At 38.5% G+C, this 23,689-nt stretch overlaps 1 protein-coding gene across 6 annotated transcripts in view; it reads left to right on the plus strand.

Annotated features, from left to right (window-relative positions):
• The first annotated feature begins 1,821 nt into the window (after positions 1-1,821).
• Positions 1,822-23,689, plus strand: part of TTLL7 (tubulin tyrosine ligase like 7) — a 139,981-nt gene continuing 118,113 nt past the window's right edge. For 4 of the 6 annotated variants that reach the window (XR_010124176.1, XM_054486901.2, XM_063653645.1 and 1 more), the window contains exon 1: positions 1,822-3,432. The gene's annotated coding sequence lies outside the window, so the exon portion shown is untranslated. The remainder of the gene's footprint in view (positions 3,433-23,689) is intronic. The other 2 variants (XM_063653635.1, XM_054486902.2) reach the window with 2 other exon arrangements.

Below are 23,689 nucleotides of genomic sequence, written 5' to 3' on the forward strand. Positions count from 1 at the left end.
TTGGTTAGTGTTTGAAATCCAGCTTTGTCTCTTTCCAATTGTGCTACCTTTGACAAATTAATACAGCCTTGTAATTCTCAGTTTCTTCATTTATAAAATGGGAGTGATAATAGTACTTACTTCACATAATACTAGTTACTCACTCAAACACTAATGATTTAATAAGTGTTAACTAAACGCAAACAGAAACAACATAATTAAACACTCTCTTCAGCAAGAGTAAGTTGAGAGGTTAATGTCACCACATGCTTTGGTAAGAGACCAACACATAGCAGGTACTTGAATATCTTGCATCAAGATTTAATATTTTGTGGCTCACAACGCAGTTTTATCAAAGGCATTAAGTATTCTCTTTCTCTCTAGCTCTCTTCTTATTAGTATCATTTAAAAAGTAATATCATTGGAATGTTCCCAGATCATGCTAGTTTGTGAATACAAATGAGTTCATGTTAATATCGGTCCCCAAATAAAGTTTAACAATCATCTTAAGTTTAGTAATCATTCCCTTGACCCTGCAGTGCCTCCCTAGTCTCCATCATTTGCAGCAAGAAATCCTCAGCAGTGTCTTTCAGGTGCTCAGGAATAATACCACTCCTGCTTTACTGCTCTGGGCTCCTGCTTAAGTTACCTTGACCCTGTATTGGCCACCAGTGTTCTTTATGAGAATATACCCTCACTGGGCAGATCAGTTCCTATTGCTGGCAAGGCTGTATGGAGGTCTATTTCAGGTTGGGTGAGAGAATGGCTCTCTTGCCAGCTCCTTGCTGTCCTTTGTCACCAGGCCTAAAGTAGTACTTCTTAGAACTTAAATTTCACAAAGTCATATGTGGGGAAGATGATTATTTAGCTTCTGGCCCTAAGTTCTTTCCACAGCAGGCTCAAAACCATTTGAGGACTCTGAGGAAAGCAGGGAATGCAGGCATCACACCATTCCTTCCACTTATTTTGACAATTTCCCAAGGCTGCCAGCACAAAAATTCCCCTTTCTTCATTCAGAAACATATGTTCCAAGAATGTCAACTTATACAAACAGATTGCTGCAGATGTCACTGGCCCATCAGCACCACAAATCATAAGGTTCTAAATCCCTTTCTATATCCCTATCATCTAACATCTGACATAAAGCACTAATTCAGAAGACGCCTCATCTACTTGTGTTCTGTTCCTGTTATTGCCTTTGAAAGTGAAACAACTGCATATGGAGAGAAGAATCACACATTTCTGAGCCTGAGGCCAGTCTGGCCACTGGGGACCCAATGCTCCAGCTCCTCGGCAACATGGAACTTTGGGGATTTCTGTTTTGCTGCTGCTGACGTGTGAACCTTTACAACAACCATTAACATAGTAACAATATCATATCCTACAGAAACAATTTAATTTTATTCCTGATTTCTCAAAAAGCTTTCTTGAGGTGGTGTTAAGTGTTGCTAATACCTCTGTTACTTAACATTTTTTTTTGATAAGGTATATGAGGACCCATGATAATAGGTTTATTGAAAATTCTTGCCCTTTCCTAGGAATGGAAGAATGATAACATGTAATATAGTAATAGTGTATGTGTAGTGTAAAGTGTAATACAGTGAAAATAATGATGTAAAGATGATTAACAAGAAGGCAGTGGAGAATTCCTCTTCACCCTCATGTGACCCTGACAGTGTATTGTGACGCTGATGTTCGGCTAGTTCTGGGTGAAGTCCAGCTTCTTCTTTCTGATCACTCTTCTTGCCTCAGGGTGATGTCTACCCTGGACACCTAACTGCCCCCTCTCCATTCTAAAACCCCTTCTCACAAATGAAGGATAAACAGACTCATATTCAAGTTGCAATCACAGATGTGACACGGTTTAATGTATATTGTTCTCAGAGGCATTCTTGGGGAAAGGGACAAGTCAAAAACTCCAGGTGGCAATGTCTGCTCTGCCGCTTATGATCGTGAGACTAACCCAGCACGGCAAACCCTGAGCCCAGTTTCTCACCAGTGTCCTTTATGAGAAGATGCCCTCACTGAGCAGATCAGTTCCCATTGCTGGCAAGGCTGTATGGTGATCTATTGCAGGTTACCAATCTCACAGGAGTTTTTAGAAGAATAAATGAAGAAATGAAAATGAGACTATTCTCAGCACAGTGGTCTATAGAAAGTGCTGAATTTATGTTGATTTACTCAACAAAGGACAAAACTTTAAATTGTGAAATTTTATATTATTTGGGATGCACTTAGAGGGCCTTTTTTTTCCTACCTTTAATCACATTTTATAGGTAGTTGCCAATTCGGTTCTATCTTTTCTTTTTTTCTACAGGGAAAACTGTACACTTGTCCTGATCTTCACCATGGTCTGAAATGAACCTGTGTGAACCCGGTGTGACAGAAGCAGGGACCACAAAAGTCTAAGGAATTCATGTGTTAGGACTTCTTCCAGTTCTATACAATTCATTTTATGAGAAGACATGATTGCCTTCCCGTTTTCAAGACACGCAACTCTAAAATGGTGAACAATGAACCTCAAATATTCTTTAATTTCTGCAATAATCTTCTGTAAATCTTTATCTCGAAATGGCTTCCTAAATCTACATTTTTTTTACAACTGCCGTGGTTCAACATTTGCTTAGCAGGAACTCTAGGTCAGAGCTGTCCCTCAGCATCTACGGGATGGGGCCCCACCTGATTTTATTTCCTAACTTTCGAGCTGGCCTCTGATACCCGTTCATTCTTTGCTTCACAAAGATGCTTAGATAAAAGATTTTTAGACTCTCTTCAAAGATTCAAGAAGCTCCACTGTTTTGTGGGAAGATGTCTGTGGTCAGACAGGCAGGTGGATCGGGCGCCTAGGGCCAGGAGGTAGAGGGAGGTGGCAGGAGGCGCTCAGGCCAGCGCCTCTGGCATCTCTGAGGAGGGGCGCCGCCCAGGCGCTCGCGTTGCTAAGTCCTCTGTTTGCCGCGTTCTAAAGGAGCCCCGAGCGGGACCAAGGCAAACGGGGGGGGGGGTGTGGCGCGGGAAAGCTCGAGCAGTGTCTTCAGTAAACCCCCAGAAGAGGCAGCGGCCCCTCCGTTGATCCCTCCTGTCCTCAAGACCTCCTGACTCCGAGGGAGCAGAGGATTCCCCGCGTCCTTGGTTCCTCCCAACCGTCGCCGGCCTCCGGCGCCCGCGCCTCTCGGCACGTAGTGCACCCCCGGCCGCAGCAGGCGAATGGTCTGGCCCGTCGGTAGCCGCCACCCGCTTGGGCAGCGACAGCTGTTCCAGGCGCTCCGTGTCGAGCACCGGAGTCCCGAGCCGTGGCTGCCACGGGCGGTGGGCGGGCGGAGGAGAGCACCGGACCACCAGTGCAGGCTGCCGAGTCGGGGCGGCCGCCCGCGGGGAAGCTGCGAGGCGCGGGAGCACCTGGGGGACCGCTCGCAGCGGGGACGCGAGGACCCGGGCTGGGCTTTCCTCACCCTGGTGAGTACCTGCTGCCGCCATCCTCCCCCGACCTCCTTCCATGTCCCCACGCCCCCAAAGGCTCCGCCTTGGCCCTCTTTCCGGGCCCCCATCCCCGGACTGTCACTGCCTTGGGGACACCGTCCCCGCTGGGAGCCGCGGAACGGGGAGCTGCTGCGTTCATGCAAATGATTCAGCACCATTCGTGCCCTGAGAGGTTTGGGCAGAATGGGGGAGGGAGAGGGCGGAGGGGACGGGGTCAGTTGCTGTGATCTCAGCTCAGTTTTTAGGCTCCAGATGGGAGACTCGGGCGGGCGGGGTCGGGTTGGGTGAACGAGGAGGCTCCCTGCTGGTTTATTCTGTAATTCCGTCGTTTTCCCACCTCGTGGTATAAGCCTCCGCGAGTATGCGGGGCATTCTTGAAAGTGTGTCAGATTAATGCCCTTTTCGCACATGCGAGTGAAGTCTAGGGCCCTTGTAGATACCTCTCACTTTCTCCACGTCTTGCTCTATTGGATGCCTGACTCATGCCATCATCCACTTTTATCACATCGCAGCGTTCCCTCGACTGATGTAAAAGATACCCTATGAAAGTTGCCTTGTATTCTGGGTGGGTTTGATTGATCCTGGCATAGAAAGAAAAGATTTAGGAGAGGTAGGAAATAATACTTTCATAGCCTAGGCACTTACTTTTATATATCGTATTTTATTAAATCATCATAATCCAGAACCAAATGTGGAAACTGAGGAGCAGGGAAGTTAAATTACATTCTCAAGGTCACAGAACAAGAATTCGAATATAGGTTTTCCTGACTCTATAGTCCATGGATTTTCCACTGTATTAATGAAGTGTGTCCAAGTGTACATATATATGCCCTATTAGATATTAAACATAGAATTAATTAATTGAGGAATAATCCCAAACAACAGCAACAACAACCTGTAAACTTTCTGCATAAGGAATTATTGCTCCTTCAATATGAAAGAAAGATGCTTTGAATCATGTGAAAAATAATCTATTTTCTTAGAAAGCATATGGCAAAAAATATGTGAACAACACTACATAGGAGAGTGAGGTCATAACAGGAGATGTTCAGCACATTTTTGGCAGTGATATGTGGTGGATGCTCAAGTGTTGGAGAAGTCGATTAAAAAAGTAAGAAGAACTCTGGAAATCTTTTTCTGTCTTAAATGTTAGGGAGACATTTACAGTAATAATAGTTACTTAGTTCATGAGGTGTGCGACTGAACTGCACCCCACAATAGGGTGACAGGTGAACCCATACTAAGATAATTTTACTTGATTCATTACAACTCTGTGATATTGCATAACAGGGGATAACTCCATTTTACAGACTAAGGAACAAAATTCAGAGAAGATTCAAGACCACTCAGTAAGCCACGGAATTTGGACAAGCCTTGACTCTTAGTTTAGAAACATGAGTGTTGTAGTAAAATGTAGTTCTTATATAGTGGGAAACTGAATTAGTTTGTTGTAACCCAGCCCTTAAGAGTCAACAATTATATTGACCTTTTATGCTCCTTCTGTAAAAATAATGGATGCTAGGTCTTTCTTCGCCCATTGATGGGTCCTTTGACTTGCTTTCATTAGCGACTTACGGATTTTTTCTTAAGAAATGCATCTCTTGTTTATGTCTCAAGAGGCAGGTTGCTATAGTACAGATGCTCATTATCTCTAAATACTCACATAGTATTGATGGTAGGCAGGAACAGAGTCATCTTAGTATGCCATTTCTAAAGTATTGAACCATTTGCATTGGAGAATTATTTTTCAAGTTAATGGGGATATTGATAAAGTCCACTGCCTAAATAAGGACATAAAATGGAGGCACAAATTTATATTTGTTGTTCAAACAAGAGTATGAGAAATGGGGTCTTGTGAAGAGTCTTGAGTTTGATTCCTAAAAGGTCATTTCATTTTGTTCTTTACATGGCTATAACCTATATCCTGAACCTTGGCAAGGCATCTTGCAATCCAATCTGTTTAATCCTAAAGGGGACAGCAGAACTGGCATGAATGAAGAAGCAAAAATACAATACCACTGCTATTAAAAAAAAAAAAGGAAAGTGCGTGTCTTGGTGATGGATGGTCAGCAGCAGCATTTTAAAACAGAGACAGCACATTTTACTTAGATGACATCACTGAGAGTATGAATATAATACCAACTTGGCTTTAGAACTGCTCTCTCTCCTCTCTGTTTGTCCAATGACTACAGTCTGCAAACCATCTAAATTCCCCACTTCAAGGAACTTAAAGTCTAGCAGGGGAAATTTTACTTACATATGAGTAATTAACAAATAACTTAGAATTGGCTTAATACCAGAAAAGGGTGGTACAGACCTAACTTCTATAGCGATACCTTAAGAGAAAGGAGAAATAGTAGAGCCTTGGATGATCAGAGGATCAGGAAAGTCTTCATGGGTTGAAGTGAATTAAATCAGTCTCAGAGATTGGAAGGATTCTGATAGGCAAAGAGAATACCACATAAAGGTTCAGCTAAGAAGTGCTCATCTACTGTTTGGATACATGGTGAAAGATCATGAAGAAACTTGAATGTCAGACAGTGAGATCTGTTTCTGATCTGTTAATCATTTCTCTTTCTTACATTCTCCATATCCATTGCCCCGAGTCCCCTTCCAGGAAATGGTCTGTTTCCTGGGTACTAAAAGGTTTGTCAACTAAACTGAGAAAAAGTTTTCTGTGCAAGTACAATTTTTCCTCTTCCAAAGGAATTTGCCTTTTAGCTCTGGCCCCCATTAGAGAATTATGAACAATTTGGAAAGTATAAGAATATAAAAAGGAGAAAAACACCCTCATAATCTCGCCAACTAAAGACAATCACTGTTCATTTTTGACATGTTTCTTTCCACTTTTTTCATGCGTAGTTTTAATTATGGTATCTATATTACTTTTATATTATTTTTAAATTTAAAATTCTATAACTTTAGTTTTCATTTAATTACAATTGGGCTTAATACTAGGTTTAAAATGCCTAATAGCAGGCTTAAAAATGCCTACATAATTTTCCATTTGGTAGATGTATTATCATTGCCTAATTGTTCCTCATTGTCACTATTGATGACATCATAATAAACAATTATTGGTGATAATAATAGCACTGTGATGAACATCTTTGTGCATATGCTCTTTTTTTGTATTTTGAATATTAGTTCCTTAGCACAGAGTCTCAGAAATAAAATTTCTGGGTTAAAGGGTATGAGGTCTTGAAGTTGCACTATTTTAAGCAAGTTTTGAAACTACTGAGTTCTTATATTAGGCCATTCTTGCATTGCTATAAATAAATACCTGAAACTAGGTAATTTATAAGAAAAGAGGTGTAATTGGCTCACAGTTCTGCAGGCTGTACTGGAAACATGGCAGCATCTGCTTCTGGGGAGGCCTTAGGAAGCGTCCAATCATGTTGAAGGGGAAGGGGGAGCGGGCACGTCACATAGCAGAAAGCAGGAGCAAGAGAGAGAGTGAGGGGGTGGTTCCACACACCTTAAGTGACCAGATCTTGCGAGAACTCAGAGTGAGCGCTCACTTATCACCAAAGGGATGCGTTAAGCCATTCATGATGAATATGTCCCCAGGATTCAAATATTTCCCACCCCCACCTCCAACACTGGGGAATAAAATTCAACATGAGATTTGGATAGGGACCCATATCCAAACTGTATCAATTCCCTGTGTTCAATTTGGAATACTTACATGTCGATTATAGAATATTTGCATATTAGTAATTCATAACACCCAATCTTGTCTGTGGCTTCTCAGATTATAGTCTTTCAAGCAACTTCTTTTGATTAGACTAAAGACTGATTAAATCATGGAGACTGGGAGAAAGGCAGGCAGTTGGTGTTACTGAGGAGAGAAGAGACTAAGTTGGAGAACAGGCTTGGTGAGAGTGAGTAAGAGTTTATAGTCAGAGAAGGAGAATATGTGATAGACTACTTTCTGGTTCCAGTGTTGTATTTGTGGACTTCAGCTATAAACCTCAGCATTCCCTCACCCACAACACACATATCTATCTCCTTCAAATTTCAGCTTATTCTATCCTCTTATATCAGATTCCCAGGTCTCCAGCTTCAGGGTCCTGATATTGCAAGGCACGGCTGTGAGCTGACTTTTGCACTCTAATTTGGGGAATTCACAAAGGTGAGAGCAGGAATTTGGGACCTCTGCTTAGGTCTGAGCAGAAGTCCTGAGCACAAGGTATAAGGTGTAAGGGAGGGACAATTGACAGACATTAAAGACCTCTCCTGCCTCCCCTGTACATTTGCCAGAGATGACCTTTGAGAACAGTGATTGTCAGATGCATAAAGTTCCCAACATCTCTTCTCAGCATTCACATGCTCCCCCTCCCCTTGTTCCCAGTATCCTTCCACCAGAGGAAATTCCCCTCATGGAGGAGAGAGACTGTGCTTCAGTTTCCTCTATTCATTGTAGGGATACTTGGCACTACCTTCTTGCAATGAGAAGGGCAGGGGCCCAGTGTTGGATGGGTACTTTGGGCTCCTGACTTGCACCTCCAGGTTTTCACCTGAGCTTCCTCACTGTCCTACCTCCACTCTCTTTCAAGGCTGGGAATCCATTGAGGTCACAAGGCTGGGAATCCATTGAGGTAGGCAGGCCATTAAGTGTCTATGAGAGCCAGTGGAAGCAGAGCCAAGGCAGATGAATGTGCCTGAGGGCACAACTAGGGAGCAGAGAGGCAGGTTCTTATACTATGCCATCAGTCTTGAGAGACTTGAAACAATGAAAACAAAAACATCATATTGTAAACCAAAAAGAGGTTTCCCACCCCGCTTTTCAGGTCCTGAAAGAGGATTTCTGTTAGAAGCTGGACATTAACATAGGCAGAGTATTTTAGGCAGAATTTGTCCTGTGCTTAGTTGAAAACTATTACTGAAAAGTTTGTAAGCTCTTAGAAGGTGGTAAATCTATCTCCATTTCTCTCAGGCATTATCTGTCAAAGTTGAAGTGAGCTTAGCAAATATTTTTCCTGGAGTTAAGTTAAAGTAGAAAAGTTAAACTTAAATAAGCTTGAGTATTCTCCACTAATCTTTATTTCTGTTATTTCCTATTTGACATTTATCTGTTAACACACTTCCGTCCATAGTATACACAGTAGTTTACAGAGCCAAGGTATTGGAATTGTTTTGGCTCTGGGAAGGTGAGTGATAAGTAAATTTTCCCCCTTTTTCTTTCACCTTTTATTTGCAAGCAACTAGTTGGCTTATGTTTCCTTTGAAGGTTTAGAGTTAAGTACTCCAGCATTCACAGGGTCTTCTCTGTGGCTGACCCAAAGGTCTCTGATCCTTTCTTTTGAAATTGGTGAGATTGTTTGTCCACTGGGCATATTGAACCATCCACATTGTTTGCTTTTTCTAAATTGTGCTGTAGCACCTGAGCTTTCTCACTTCTGTGTTATTTTTGTCTTTCTGCTTAGTTATGTGTAATGGAACCGTATATTTGACAAAGGATTATTTAGAAAATTTTCATCTCTCTTACCCCCTATTTTGCAGAGTGTGAGCTGGCGCCATGTCTAATTCAACAGTATGGCAGTAGCTGTTTTTATAAACATTTTCCTCCCTCTTCCATTAGTGTATATGTAGTGAAGTTGACTTTTTAAAGTAAATTGAGCATTTTTAGATTTGGAAGGTGGCTCAGAAGTAATCTAGGCAGCAGCTTCAAGATCATTTCAATGCTATTTGTTGGATTGGAATTTTCAGGATGCTTAGATATACCTCTCATGTAAGGTAGGACTATTTTTGTTTTGTAAGTGAAATGACTCCACTTAAACTTTATTGTGTAAAATCTGCTTTAATTGATGTGGTCTTAACACTATGTTATAATGTAAAGTGTTGGTAGAAAAAGTTAGCATCTTTGGGTTTAATTTGAATTATTGCATTTGATCGGAAAATTTTCATGTGATTTTGTCATTACTATTATTTAAAAATCTATTTTTTCAAGGTACTTAACAAATAAAATCTATGACCATGTGTGATATTCATAATGATTGCTGAAAAATCAGGACAGTAATTTTAGCACATATCTTAGTCTATATTTAGAACCAGTCAGTCTGCAGTTAACTAACAAATACATGCTAGTTGTTTTATGGAGAGAAAAGCTAGAAACTAAACATTTCCAAAAAAAAAAAAAAAAAGAACCTGAATACTTTCTATAACCAGTTTAATATTTATGAAACCAGATGGGGGCATTTTCATTTATGTTTGGGTTTGATCACATCCAAGATGATAATTTTTTTTTAGCATCTCTTAAATCTAGAATTTTAAAGATTAGCAGATATTATTTCTACCATTTTTACAATGTGAAAAATGGAGCTAGAGAGAAAAAGCAAGGCAGAATTAGTATGCAGAAGCATAACGAGATTTGAAATTGGTCTATAGCTGCCTGTTTTAGATACTAATTTTGACAGTAGATGCTAGTATTTGCTGTTATATGTAAATAAGAGGAAAACCTTTATTGGTTTATTAGTCCTTTTGTTTTTTTTTCTTTAGAGTATTTGAGGAAAAAGTATCTTCTCAAGTTAACTGAATTTTTTTTTAAACTAATCTGTGATGCCTATTTCCAGTTTACATCAGCTTCCCCCTTAGTTAGTACATATACTTTTCAACCCATTATTTTTTTGGAAAATATAAACAAGTTGTTTCTGGAAGTTGCCACAATAATGATAGGGAAATAGACAAATAGTAAGGAAAATCTGAAAGGGAGGGATCAGTGCTTCTCAAAATTAAGTGAACTATATATATATATGTGCAAAAAGCCTTGTCAAAAATCAGTGCCAAATGAGCATTTTTGGCAGAAAGAAAAATTTACTGCTACATATGTTATGGGGTTGACATTTCAGAATAAGAGGCATTTTCTTTTTTAAACATTTATCTTGAGTATATAATATGCATCAAGACCTATTTTCATCCTTGACTTAGGATTAAAAGTGAATACGGTTTTTCATTCTAGTAGGGCATATACTTCCATATTGTGCTTAAAAGTGTATCTGTGAATTTTGTTTTTAGAACCTACAAGGACTTAGAATAATACAAACATAGGATATGTGAAGGTCCTCAAGTGTAGCTTCTACTGGGAATAAAATTAAGCAAATACACTCAGCAATATCTATTAATAGAGTGATTTAGATCTCCAAGTAAAATTACCTGATAATATAGTTCAAGAGTGTGAAAATCTTAGTATTTATATAATTATTTGGGTGATTGTAGGCATTCCACAAAGGGAAATTTTTCTTCCAGTAAATATTTTGTAGCATTATTTTTAATATATATATATTTTCTTTTTTTGAGACAAGGTCTCCCTCTGTCACCTAGGCTGGAGTGCGGTGGTGTGATAATGGTTCACTGCAGCCTTAAATTCCTGGGCTCAAGCGATCCTCCCACCTCAGCCCCCTGAGTAGCTGGGACTACAGGTCTACCACCGTGCGCAACTAATTTTTATATTTTTTGTAAAGAGAGGGTTTTGCCATATTGCCCAAGCTGGTCTCAAACTCCTGAGCTCAAGTGATCCACCAGCCTTAGCATCCCAAAATGCAGGGATTACAGGTGTGAACCACTATGCCTGGCTGTATAATTTTTTTTACTGTGATAAAAACATCTTAAACATTTTTAAATGTACAGTGCAGAAGTATACAGTTCACATTATCGTGAAACAACCTTCAGAACTTTTTCATCTTGTAAACCTCAAACTCTATACTCATTAAACAACTCTGCTTTTCACCCACCTCCCCCTAGCTTCACCCTCTGCCCCTGGTAACCACTATTCTACTTTATGTTTCTATGAATGTAACCACTTTAGATACCTCATACAAGTGGAATCATACATACATGTCTTTTGTAACTGGCTTATTTCACTTAATATAATGTCCTCCAAGTTCATCCATGTTGTAGGATATGTCAGAATTTCCTTATTTTTTAAAGCTGAATACTATTCCGTTATAAGTATGTACCACATTTGTTTATCCATTCATCATCCATGGACAGTTGTGTTGCTTCCACCTGTTGGCTGTTGTGAACACTGCTTCTATGAACATGGACATGCAAATACCTCTTCAAGACTGTGCTGTTAATTTTTTTCAGATTATACCCTGAAGTGAAATTGCTGGAGTATATGGTAGTTCTATTTTTAATTTTTGAGGGACCTCCATATTGTTTTCCATAGAAGTTGCACCATTTTACTATCACACCAACAGTGCACAGGTGTTGCAGTTTCTCCTCAAGCTTGCCACTTATTTTGTGATATTTTGATTGTAGCTGTCTTAATGGGTGTAATATGATATTCGTTACAGATTTGATTTGTATTTCTCTTATGATTAGTAACATTGGACATCTTTTCATTTGCTTATTGGTCATTTGTATATCCTCTTTCTATTCAAGGCATTAGCCCATTTTTAAATAGGGTTATTGGAAGTCCTATCCAGAGCAATCAGGCAAGAGAAAGAAATAAAAGGCATCCAAATAAGAAGTCAAATCATCTCTCCTTATTGATACGATCCAATACCTAGAAAACCCTAAAGACTCTGCCAAAAAGCCCCTGGAACTTATAAACAGCTGTTATACAGTTTCAGGATAAAAGACCAATGCACAAAAACCGGTAACATTTCTATACACCAATAACATTCAAGCTAAGAGCCAAATCAAGAATGCAATCCCATTTACAGTAGCCACAAAAAAAAAAAAAATCCCCAACATCAATAATAACAAGAACAATCAAAGCCTAAGAATACATCTAATCAAGGAGGTGAAAGATCTCTGCAAGGACATCTACAAGACACTGCTGAAAGAAATCAGAGAGTACATACCAAAAAAATGAAGAAAACATTCCATGCTCGTGGACTGGAATAATCAATATTGTTAAAATGACCATACTGCCCAAAGCAGTCTACAGATTCAGTGCTATACTTATCAAGCTACCAAAGTCATTTTTCACAGAACTAAAAAAAACAAAACAAAACAAAAACTATTTGAAAATTCATAGGGAACCAAAAAAGACCCTGCATAGCTAAAGCAATCCTAAGCAAAAAGAACAAAGCCGGAGGCATCACAATACCTGACTTCAAACTGTATACTGTAAGGCTGTAGTAAACAAAATAGCCATAGTACTGGTACAAAAACAGACACATAGACCAGTGAAACAGAATAGAGAATCCAGAAATAAAGCCACATGGTGACTACCATCTCATCTTTGACAAACTTGACAAAACTAATATGGAAAAGACTTCCTGTTTCCCTGTTCAATAAAAGATACTGGGATAACTGGCTAGCCATATGCAGAAAAGTGAAACTGGACACCTACCCCTCACCGTGTACAAAAACTAACTCTTTTAAAGATTTAAATATAAGTCCTCAAACTATAAAAATCCTGTAAGAAAACCTAGGAAATACCCTTCCCAACATTGCCTTGATAAAGAATGTATGGCTAAGTCCCCAAAAGCAATTGCAGCAAAAAAATTTATAAGTGGGACCTAGTCAAAGTAAAGAGCTTCTGTACAGCAAAATAAACTATCAGCAGAGTAGACACACAACCTACAGAATGGGAGAAAATGCCTGCAAACTATGTATCTGACAAAGGTCTAATATCCAGAATCTAAAGAACTTAAGCAGTTGAACAAACAAAAAACAAATAACACCATTAAAAAGTGGGCAAAAGGCCAGGCGTGGTGGCTCATGCCTGTAATCCCAGCACTTTGGAGGGCCGAGGAGGGCGGATCACGAGGTCAGGAGATTGAGACCATCCTGGCCAACATGGTGAAACCCCGTCTCTACTAAAAATACAAAAATTAGCTGGGCGTGGTGAGCGCACCCCTCTAGTTCCAGCTACTTGGGAGGCTGAGGCAGGAGAATTGCTTGAATCCGGGAGACGGAGGTTGCAGTGAGCTGAGATCCTGCCACTGCACCCCAGCTTGGAGACAGAGCGAGATTCCATCTTAAAAAAAAAAAAAAAGTGGGCAAAAGACACGAACAGACACTTCTCAAAAGAAGATGGACAAGTGGCTAACAAATATGACAAAGTGCTCAACATCACTAATCACCAGAGACATGCAAATCAAAACCACAAGGAGATACCATCTCGCATCAGTCAGAATGGCAACTAACAAAAAGTCAAAAACCAACAGATGCCAGCAAGGCTGCAGAGAAAAGAGAACACTTATACACTGCTGATGGGAATGTAAATTAGTTCAGTCACTGTGGAAAGCAGTTCAGAGATTTCTCAAATAACTTAAAACAGAAATACCATTCGACCCAGCAATCCCATTACTGGATATATATCCAAAAGAAAATAAGTTATTCTAACAAAAAGATACATGCACTTGTATAATATGCTCATTGCAGCACTATTCACAATAGCAAAGACATGAAATCAACCGAGGTGCCATCAGCGGTGGATTGGATAAATAAAATGTGGTACATATACACCATGGAATGCTACGTAGCCATAAAAAGAATGAGATTATATCTTTTGCAGCAACATGGATGCAGCTGGAGGCCATTATCTTAAGCAAATTAACGCAGGAACAGGAAACCAAATACTGCATGTTCTCACTTATAAGTGGCAGCTAAACATTGGGTACTCACAGACATAAAGATGGCAACAATAGATTCTGGGGATTACTATAGGGAGGTAGAAGGGTGAAGAATGTGGGCTGAAAAACTACCGCTTGGGTACTATGCTCACCACCTGTGTGATGGAATCAATTATATCCCAAACCTCAGCATCATGCAGTATACTCAGGTGACAAACCTGCACATATACCCCTTGAATCTAAAATAAAAGCTGAAATTATAGAATAAATAAACAAATAGGGTTATTTGATTTTTGTTGAGTTGTAGTTCTTTATATATTCTAGGTATCAACTCCTTGTCAGATATGTTTTGCAAACATTTTCTCATTTTGTACATTGCCTTTTCACTATGTTGATTGTGTCCCTTGGTGCACAAAAAGTTTAAAGTTGATTTAGTACCATTTGTTTATTTTTGCTTTTGTTGCCTGTGTAGAATTTGTTATTAGCAGTTTTAAAAAAATATTATTAGAATTGTTTCAAATTGCTGTTTACTAATTCCTTTCCTCCTTATTTAAAGTCCACAGTAGTATTCTTGAGACTATGTAATGATGATACATGCCATAATTATTTTACGAATTGAAATTAATTTCAATGGAATTTGTCTCTGTGGAAGAGCCACTTTAAAAAAATCTATCCAATGTAGAATTTTGTTGTTGTAACTTAACCAAATGTTAATAGAAATTGTGTTAAACCTATACATTGATTTAGGGAGAATTGCCATCATCACTGCGTTGCTTCTTTCAATCCATGGACATGGCATGTCCCCAGGTATTTAGGTCTTCATTGATTTCTTTCATCAGGATTTTATAATTTTTTAATTTTTTTTTGTTTTTTCTTTCTTTTTTTTCATGTAAACCTTCCTGCACAATTATAATTTTAATTATATAAATCTTGCACATATTATCTTAGATTTATACCTATGTTTTAAATTTTCTTTGGAAAATTATACCTATGTTTTAAATTTTCATTTTCATTTCTTCATTGTCAAGATGTAGAAATGCAGTTGATTTTTGTGTGTTGATCTTGTGTTCTTTTTTTTTGGTTCTGAGAATTATAGACCTTTTGAGGGTTTTTTTTAAATGTAGACAATCATGTCATCAGAAAATAGAGACAGTTTTATTTCTTTCCAATCTGTATGTCTTCATTTTTCTTGCTTTATTGCAATGGCTGGAACTTCCTGTACTATGTTAAATAAAAGTGGTGAGAGTGGACATCCTTGCCTTCTTCTTCTTCTTTTTTTTTTTTTTTTTTTGAGATGGAGTCTTGCTCTGTTGCCCAGGCTAGTGTGCAGTGGCATGATCTCGGCTCACTGCAACCTCTGCCTCCCGGATTCAAGCAATTCTGCTGTCTCAGCCTCTTGAGTAGCTGGGACACAGGTGCATGCCACCACTCCTGGCCAATTTTGTGTTTTTAGTAGAGAGGGGATTTCACAATTATTGGTCAGGCTGGTTTCGAACTCCTGACCTTAGGTGATACACCCGCCTCGGCCTCCCAAAGAGCTGGGATTACAGGCGTCAGCCACCACGCCTGGCTGCCTTCTTCTTAATCATAGAAGGAAATCAGTCTTTCACTATTAAATGTAATGCTAATTGTGTAGGTTTTTTGTACCTGCTCTTTACGGGGTCAAGAAAGTTTCTCTCTGTCCTTAGTATACTGAGACATTTTATCCTGAATGAATGTTGAATTACATCAAATACTTTTTTTAGTGTCAATTGATATGGATGTATGATTTTTCTTTCTTAGCTTATCGATATGGTAGGTTACATTGATTTATTTTTGAATATTGAATCAGCCTTGCATACATGAAATAAATCTCACTTTGTTATGACAGCACATACTTATACATATATTACACATACACACACATTATACATACACACACATTAGGTACACACACAGTATATCCACAAATATTGTTAGATTCAGTTTGCGAAATTTTAAGGATTTTTGCATCTAAGTGAGATATATTGGTCTGTAGTTTCTTTTTCTGGTGCTTCTTTGGTTTTGGTTGTCAGAGTACTATTGATCTCATAAAATGAGTTGGAAAGTGTTTCTTCTTCTATTTTCTGAAAGAGTTTATGTAAAATTGGTGTTAATTCTTCATTGAGTGTTTGGCAAAATCCCATAATAAAACCACCTTGGTCTGGACATTTCTTTTTCAGGATATTTAATGACAAAATCAGAATTATTTCTTTAGTAGTTATAGAACTATTTAGGTGATCTGTTTTATCTTGCCTGAGATTGGGTAGTTTGTGTTTTTTTAAGAAATTGATTAGTTTTGCTAAGTTGTTGAATTCATAACAGTAAAGTTATTCATAATTTTCCCTTATTATCCTTTTATTGTCTTTAGATTCTGTTGAGATAGGGTTTTTTAAATTTTTATTTATTTATTTATTTATTTTTAAGAGACAGGCCTTGCTATGTTGCCCAGGTTGGTCTCGAACTCCTGGGCTCAGGCAATCCTGCCCCGTCTTTGTTTCATTTTTGATGTTGGTGACTTGAGTCTTATCTTTTAAAAAATCTGTGATGGTTAATATTAGGTGTCAACTTGGTTGGATTGAAGGATGCCTAGATAGCTGGTAAAGTGTTATTTCTAGGGGTGTCTGTGAGGGTGCTGCCAGAGGAGATTGACATTTGAGTCAGTGGACTGGTAGAGGAAGACCCACCCTCATTGTGCCAGTGTGGCTAGAACAAAGCAAGTGGAAGAAGGTGGGATAAGCTTTGCTTGCTGAGCCTTCTGGCTGCCTCCTTTCTCCAGCCTTGGATGCTTCCTTCTGCTTCTCCTGCCCTTGGACCTCAAACTGCAGGTTCTTTGGCCTTTGGACTCTGGGACTTGCACCAGGGAATTGCCAGGGGTTCTTGGGCCTTTGGCCACAGACTGAAGGCTATACTGTCGGCTTCCCTGGTTTGAGGCTTTCGGACTCAGACTGAGCCACTACTGGCTTCTGTCTCCCCCAGCTTACAGGTGGCCTATTGTGGGACTTTGTCTTGTAAACCTGTGAGCCAATTCTTCCTAATAAACTCCTTTGTATATGTAGTCATATATCCTACTAGTTCTGTTCCTCTGGAGAACCATGGCTAATACAAAATCCTTGTCAGTTTTGCTAGATGTTTATCAATTTTATGCATTCTTTTAGAAGACTTTATTTTATTTTATTTTATTTTGGATACAAGGGGTACATATGCAGGTTTGTTACCTGGGTATATTACATGATGCTGAGGTTTGGGATATGGATAGTCCCATAACCCATTTAGTGAGCATAGTACCCAATCAGTAGTTTTTCAGCCCACGTCCCCCTCCCTCTCTCCCCTCTCTAGTAGTCCCCAATGTCTATTGTTGCCATCTTTATGAGTACCCAATGTTTAGCTGCCACTTATAAGTGAGAACATGCAGTATTTGGTTTCCTGTTCCTGCATTAATTTGCTTAGGATAATGGCCTCCAGCTGCATCCATGTTGCTGCAAAAGATATAATCTCATTCTTTTTATGGCTACGTAGCATTCCATGGTGTATATGTACCACATTTTATTTATCCAATCCACCGCTGATGGCACCTCGGTTGATTTCATGTCTTTGCTATTGTGAATAGTGCTGCAATGAACATATTATACAAGTGCATGTATCTTTTTGTTAGAATAACTTATTTTCTTTTGGATATATATCCAGTAATGGGATTGCTGGGTCGAATGGTATTTCTGTTTTAAGTTATTTGAGAAATCTCTGAACTGCTTTCCACAGTGACTGAACTAATTTACATTCCCACCAGCAGTGTATAAGTGTTCTCTTTTCTCTGCAGCCTTGCTGGCATCTGTTGGTTTTTGACTTTTTGTTAGTTGCCATTCTGATTGATGCGAGATGGTATCTCCTTGTGGTTTTGATTTGCATTTCTCTGATGATTAGTGATGTTGAGCAGTTTTTCATGTTTCTTGGCCACTTGTCCATCTTCTTTTGAGAAGTGTCTGTTCATGTCTTTTGCCCATTTTTTTTTTTTTTTTTGAGACAGGGTCTCACTCTGTCACCCAGGGTGGAGTGTAGTGGCACAATCTTGGCTCACTGTAGCCTTGACCTCCTGGGCTGAAGCAGTCCTGCTATCTCAGCCTCCTGAGTAGCTAGGACTAAAGGTGCACACCACCATACTCAGCTAATTTTGTTTATATTTTGTAGAGATGAAGTCTCACTATATTGCCCTGGCTGGTCTCAAACTCTGGGCTCCAGCTCTCTTCCTGCCTCTGCCTTCCAAATTGCGAGATTACAGGTGTGAGCCACTGCACTCAGCCTTTTGCCCATTTTTTAACAAAATTATTTGTTTTTTGATTTTTCAGCGATTTAGGTTCCTTTCAGATTCCGGATATTATAGCTTTGTCAGATACATGGTTTTCTCCCATTCTGTAGGTTGTCTGTTTACTCTGTTGATAGTTTCTTTTGCTGTACAAAAGCTCTTTAGTTTGATGAGATCCCACTTGTCAATTTTTGTTATTGTTGCAGTGGCATTTGGGCACTTAGCCATAAACTCTTTGTCAAAGCCAGTGTTTGCTAGGAAGGGTATTTCCTAGGTTTTCTTCTAGGATTTTTATAGTTTGAGGGGTTATATTTAAATCTTTAATCCATCTTGAGTTAATTTTTGCTTGTGATGAGAGGTAGTTTGTCCAGTTTCTTGCTTCTGCATGTGGCTAGCTGGTTATCCCGGTGTCATTTATTGAATAGACACTCTTTTTCTTATTGCTTATTTATTTTATTTTTTTTGAGACAGAGTCTCGTTCTGTCACCAGGCTGGAGTGCAGTGGCGCGATCTCGGCTCACTGCAGCCTCTGCCTCCTGGGTTCAAGTGATTCTCATGCCTCAGCCTCTCAAGTAGCTGGGACTACAGTGTTCGCCACCATGCCCAGTTACGTTTTGTATTTTTAGTAGAGATGGGGTTTCACCATGTTGCCCAGACTGGTCTCGAACTCCTGACCTCAACTGATCCACCTGCTTTTGCCTCCCAAACTGCTGGGATTGCAGGTGTGAGCCCTTATTGCCTGGCCTCTTATTGCTTATTTTTGTCGGCTTTGTCAAAGATCAGAGAGGTGTCGCTATGCGGCTTTATTTCTGTGTTCTCTGTTCTGTTCCATTGGTCTTTGTTATTTGTTTTTCTACCATTACCATGCCATTTTGTTTATTGTAGCCTTGTACAGTTTGAAGTCTGATAATGTGATGCCTCCAGCTTTGTCCTTTTTGCTTAGGATTGTTTGTTTGGGCTATCAGGGCTCTTTTTTGGTTCTATATGAATTTTCAAATAGTTTTTTCTACTTATGTGAAAAATGACATTGGTATTTTGATAGGAATAGCATTGAATCTATAAGTTACTTTGGGCAGTGTGGCCATTTAAATGATTCTGATTCTTTCAACCCATGGGCATGGAATATTTTTCCAGTTTTGTGTTGTCTCTGATTTCTTTCAGCAGTGTTTTATAGTTCTCCCGGTAGCGATCTTTCAGTTCTTTTGCTAGATATATTTGTACATATTTCATTTTTTTGTGTATGTGACTATTGTAAATGGGATTGTGTTGTTGATTTGGCTATCAGCTAGAACAATATTGGTGTATAGAAATGCTACTGAAGACTCATTTTTTTGTTTCATTTATTTTCACTATTGTTTTCCTGTTTTCAGTTTCATTGATTTCTTATATTTATATAATTTTTTTCTGTCTACTTTGGATTTTTTTTCTCCCTCTTGCAATTTCTTGAAATAGGAACTTAGATTATTAATTTGAGAGTGTTTCTCTTTTCTAATGTAAGCATTTAGGTGTCTAAATTTCCTTCTCAGCCTGGCTTTAGCTGCATTTGACAGATTCTGTTATGTTTTCTTTTCACTTTTACTCAGTTCTGTGTGGTTTCAAAAAAATATGATTCATGGACTATTTAGAAATGTATTGTTTAATTCCAGGTGTTTGAAGATTTTGCTGCTTTTTCTGTTGTTGGTTTCTAGTTTAATTCAATCTGGTCAGATAACATACTCTGTATGGTTTAAATTCTTTTAAATATGCTGAGACATGTTTTATGAGCTGTGATATGGTGCATCTTGGTGAGTGCTCTATGGGCACTTGAGAAATTCTTGAGTAGAATGTCTAATGTCAATCATAGCCTACTGGTTGATGGTATTGTTCAGTTTTCCTGTATCCTTGCTGATTTTTAATTTAGTAATTCTAATAATTGCTGAGAATGGGGTATTGAAATCCCCAGCTACCTTTGTTGATTTTTTTTTTTTTTTTTTTGTGACAGAGTCTCTCTCTGTCGCCCAGACTGGAGTGCAGTGAGCGATCTTGGCTCACTGAAAGCTCCGCCTCCCAGGTTCACACCATTCTCCTGCCTCAGCCTCCTGAGTAGCTGGGACTACAGGTGCCCGCCACCACGCCTGGCTAATTTTTTTTCTAGTTTTCAGTAGAGACGGGGTTTCACCGTATTAGCCAGGATAGTCTCGATCTCCTGACCTCATGATCTGCCCACCTTGGCCTCCCAAAGTGCCAGGATTACAGGCGTGAGCCACGGCAACTGGCCTACCTTTGTTGATTTTTAAACTTTTCAGATCTATTAGTTTTTGCCTTGTGTATTTAGAAGCCCTCTTGTTTGGTGGATATACACTTATTATTGTTATATCTTCTTGGTGGATTGAGCTTTTTATAATTTTGCAGTAGCCCTCCTTGGCTCTAGTGATATTTTTTTGCTTTGAAATTTATTTTATCTGATATTGATATAGCCACTTCTGCTTTTTAAAAATAAATACTTGCATGATATATATTTTTCCATATTTTTATTTTCAATCTATACATGTCATTATGTGTGAAAAGAAGTTTTTATAGATATGTATAGTTGGGTTGCATTTTAAAATTTAGTGTGCCAATCTCTCTTTTAATTGATGTGTCTGTATTATTTACGTGTGAAGTAGTTGTTGATGTATCAAGTCTGCTTTTTTCTTCTTGTTTTTTATTTCCTTTCTTTCTCATTTTTTTATTTCTTTTTCTTGCCTTTCTGTGGATTACTTGGATATTTTTTAGAGCTGCATTTTTATTTATTTATAAGTTTTTGAAACATATAGCTTCATATGGTTTTCTTAGTGGTTGGCCTAAGTATTACTATTTTTCTTAGTGGTTCCCCTGGTATTACTTTATACATACTTAGTTTATCATAGCTTACTTTTTTACATTTTTCAACTTTGAATTAAGTATAGAATACTTTACTTCCATTTAGGTCCTTTTACCCTCTCTTCTTTTTAATTATAATTGTTTTAAGTATTTCCTATACATACTTTGAGTAACAGAAGAGGTGGTTGCTTTTTCCATAAAATATTATTAAAGAATTGTATGTTAGCAATAGTCTGTTATGTGCACTTGTATTTTTCCCAATTCTGTTATTATTCTTTCCTTTCTGAAGATCTCAGATTTATCATTTTCTTTGTGTTAAGAGAGCTTCCTGAAGCCATTCTTTCATGGGACATCTGGTAGTATCAAATTTTCTTAGTTTTCCTTTGTCCAGAATGTCTTTTTTCACTCCTCATTCCTGAATGATAGTTTGGCCAGATACAGGAAATGGGATTAACAGTTACTTTCTTTCAGCACTTGAAAGAGAAAAGCCTGGCCAAGATGGCAAGATCCTGTTTCTACAGAAAAAAAATTAAAAATTAGCCAGGCCCGTGGTGGTGTGCGCCTGTAGTCCCAGCTACTTGGGAGGTTGAGGTGGGAGGATTCCTTGAGCCCAGGAGTTCAAGGCGGCAGTGAGCTATGATTGTGCCTCTGTGCTTCAGCCACATTTGGAGAATGTGGCTCCAAATGCCTATCTCAGCCAGCAGTCTTATGCACAAATATAATAGGCAAGACTACCACCTCCATTTTTACTAGAGGGAAGTGTAATTTTTTTTTTCTTCAGACCAAAATTTTTCTTCTAGAATATTCTTTTAACAGTGAATTCTGTTAAGGGAAAGAGAAGACAAGATTGTTGGGATCTGGTAAATTCTCACTCACTAAAAGATGAATTAAGCCCTAGTCTTTACATATATGTTTTAGTTGAACAGAAGTGTAAAATTAATTTGTAGTAATTGCACAAGCATTCCAGAAGATTGGCTTGATACCTTAGTGGTCTTTTAAAGTCAGCTATCAGAAGAACATGATGTGTATTTGATTTTAAAAAATATTTTGAGTCTTTATTAGAGTTGATTTTGTTTTCATTAGTAATCCCTTGAAAATTTGCCATAAGCAAGTCCTGCAAGCCCCATACATTTTTCACACCATTAAAAGCCTTCTCGGGATTACCCCAAGAGTACTTAGATTCACTGTGGTGTTTGTGAAGCCCCTTTGCAAAATTATGACAGTAAAAGAATTCTGACATAGTTGACTCCATTTTGCTTCTAACTTCCAAGCTATCTTTGATCATTCCTAGGTGCAGGCCAAGCTAATTTTGGATGGAATTTAGTTTATAGTTTAACCTTAAAGCAAGGATGATAATAGTTCTTTCCCAAATTAAACTGTCTTTTTAAAACTAATGAAAGACTGCAAGGTTAGGATTATGAGAGGGGCCTGCATTGTGCTAAAATGTAGGTGTAGTTAAACAACAACCAGCCATTTATCTGGATATTAAAAGATTTGTGACTTACCCAGTTATTTTTCTAAAATCCCTATTGTAGAACCTAAGATTGGCCTTTTGAGATGTTTTTCAAACTTCTGCATTTCTGACTGTCAGGTGACTCTACCTGGACCCTCGACTCCTGACTCAACTGGTCCCGTGGCCTCCACCCGGAGGCAGACTCAGCACACAAGGAACATTTTCCACACCCCTATGATTTCATCCCCAGTCAGTCAACATTCCCCATTCCCTAGCCCCTTGCCCACTAAACTATTCTTGAAAAACCCTAATCTCTGAGGCTTCAGAGAGACTGATTTGAGTGATAGGTCTGTCTTCTGTGTGGCTGGCCTCCTGTTAATTAAACTTTCCTTACTGCAATACCATGGTCTTCGTGAACTGGTTGTTTGTGTAACGTTGGGTGATTACATTTGCGGGCTGCTGAAGCTAAGCATGGTCTCCTCTCTGCTTCTGAGAGCTCACAAGAGAAGGGCCTAGATCCCTCCTGTCCAAACTAATTCAGTGGGGAGGAGTCATGGTCATAAGCTTTTCAGGCCATTAGGTACTTTTAATATGTGTTGAATTAATGAATAAATTAAGAATCAGTTCAGAGTCAAGTTTATTTATCTCATGCTCCATAACTATTTTGAAATTCTAAGCAACTAATTTGATAATAACAGTCAAATGTCTTTTATATTAGACATTTCCATTTTAATCATTGTTAGACTAGAATTTCAGGGTTTTAACTATATGCTCTGCTATCATTCTTATTTACTTCTCCTTTTCCAAGTGCCAAAGTACCTTTTCCTTTATTGAAAGCCTTCTGATATAATTCTGATTTAAACTAATTTTTAATAAATGAGTTATAAAAATCAGTTACAAAGATATTAAAATATTAATAATTTTTGCCACCTATTTTAAATCATCCTTTCATGGTTGAGATTTGTAGTTTTTCATAGAAAAACTAGATGACTATGATGTTTGACAAAGATCTTTCTTTTCAATATGTAAAATCTCCAGTATGCCATTCTAGAGGATGATTAAAATGAATAATTCTTTCTTTTTTTTAAC

Source organism: Pongo pygmaeus, chromosome 1 (genome assembly GCF_028885625.2).
Source record: "Pongo pygmaeus isolate AG05252 chromosome 1, NHGRI_mPonPyg2-v2.0_pri, whole genome shotgun sequence".
Lineage (NCBI taxonomy): Eukaryota > Metazoa > Chordata > Mammalia > Primates > Hominidae > Pongo > Pongo pygmaeus.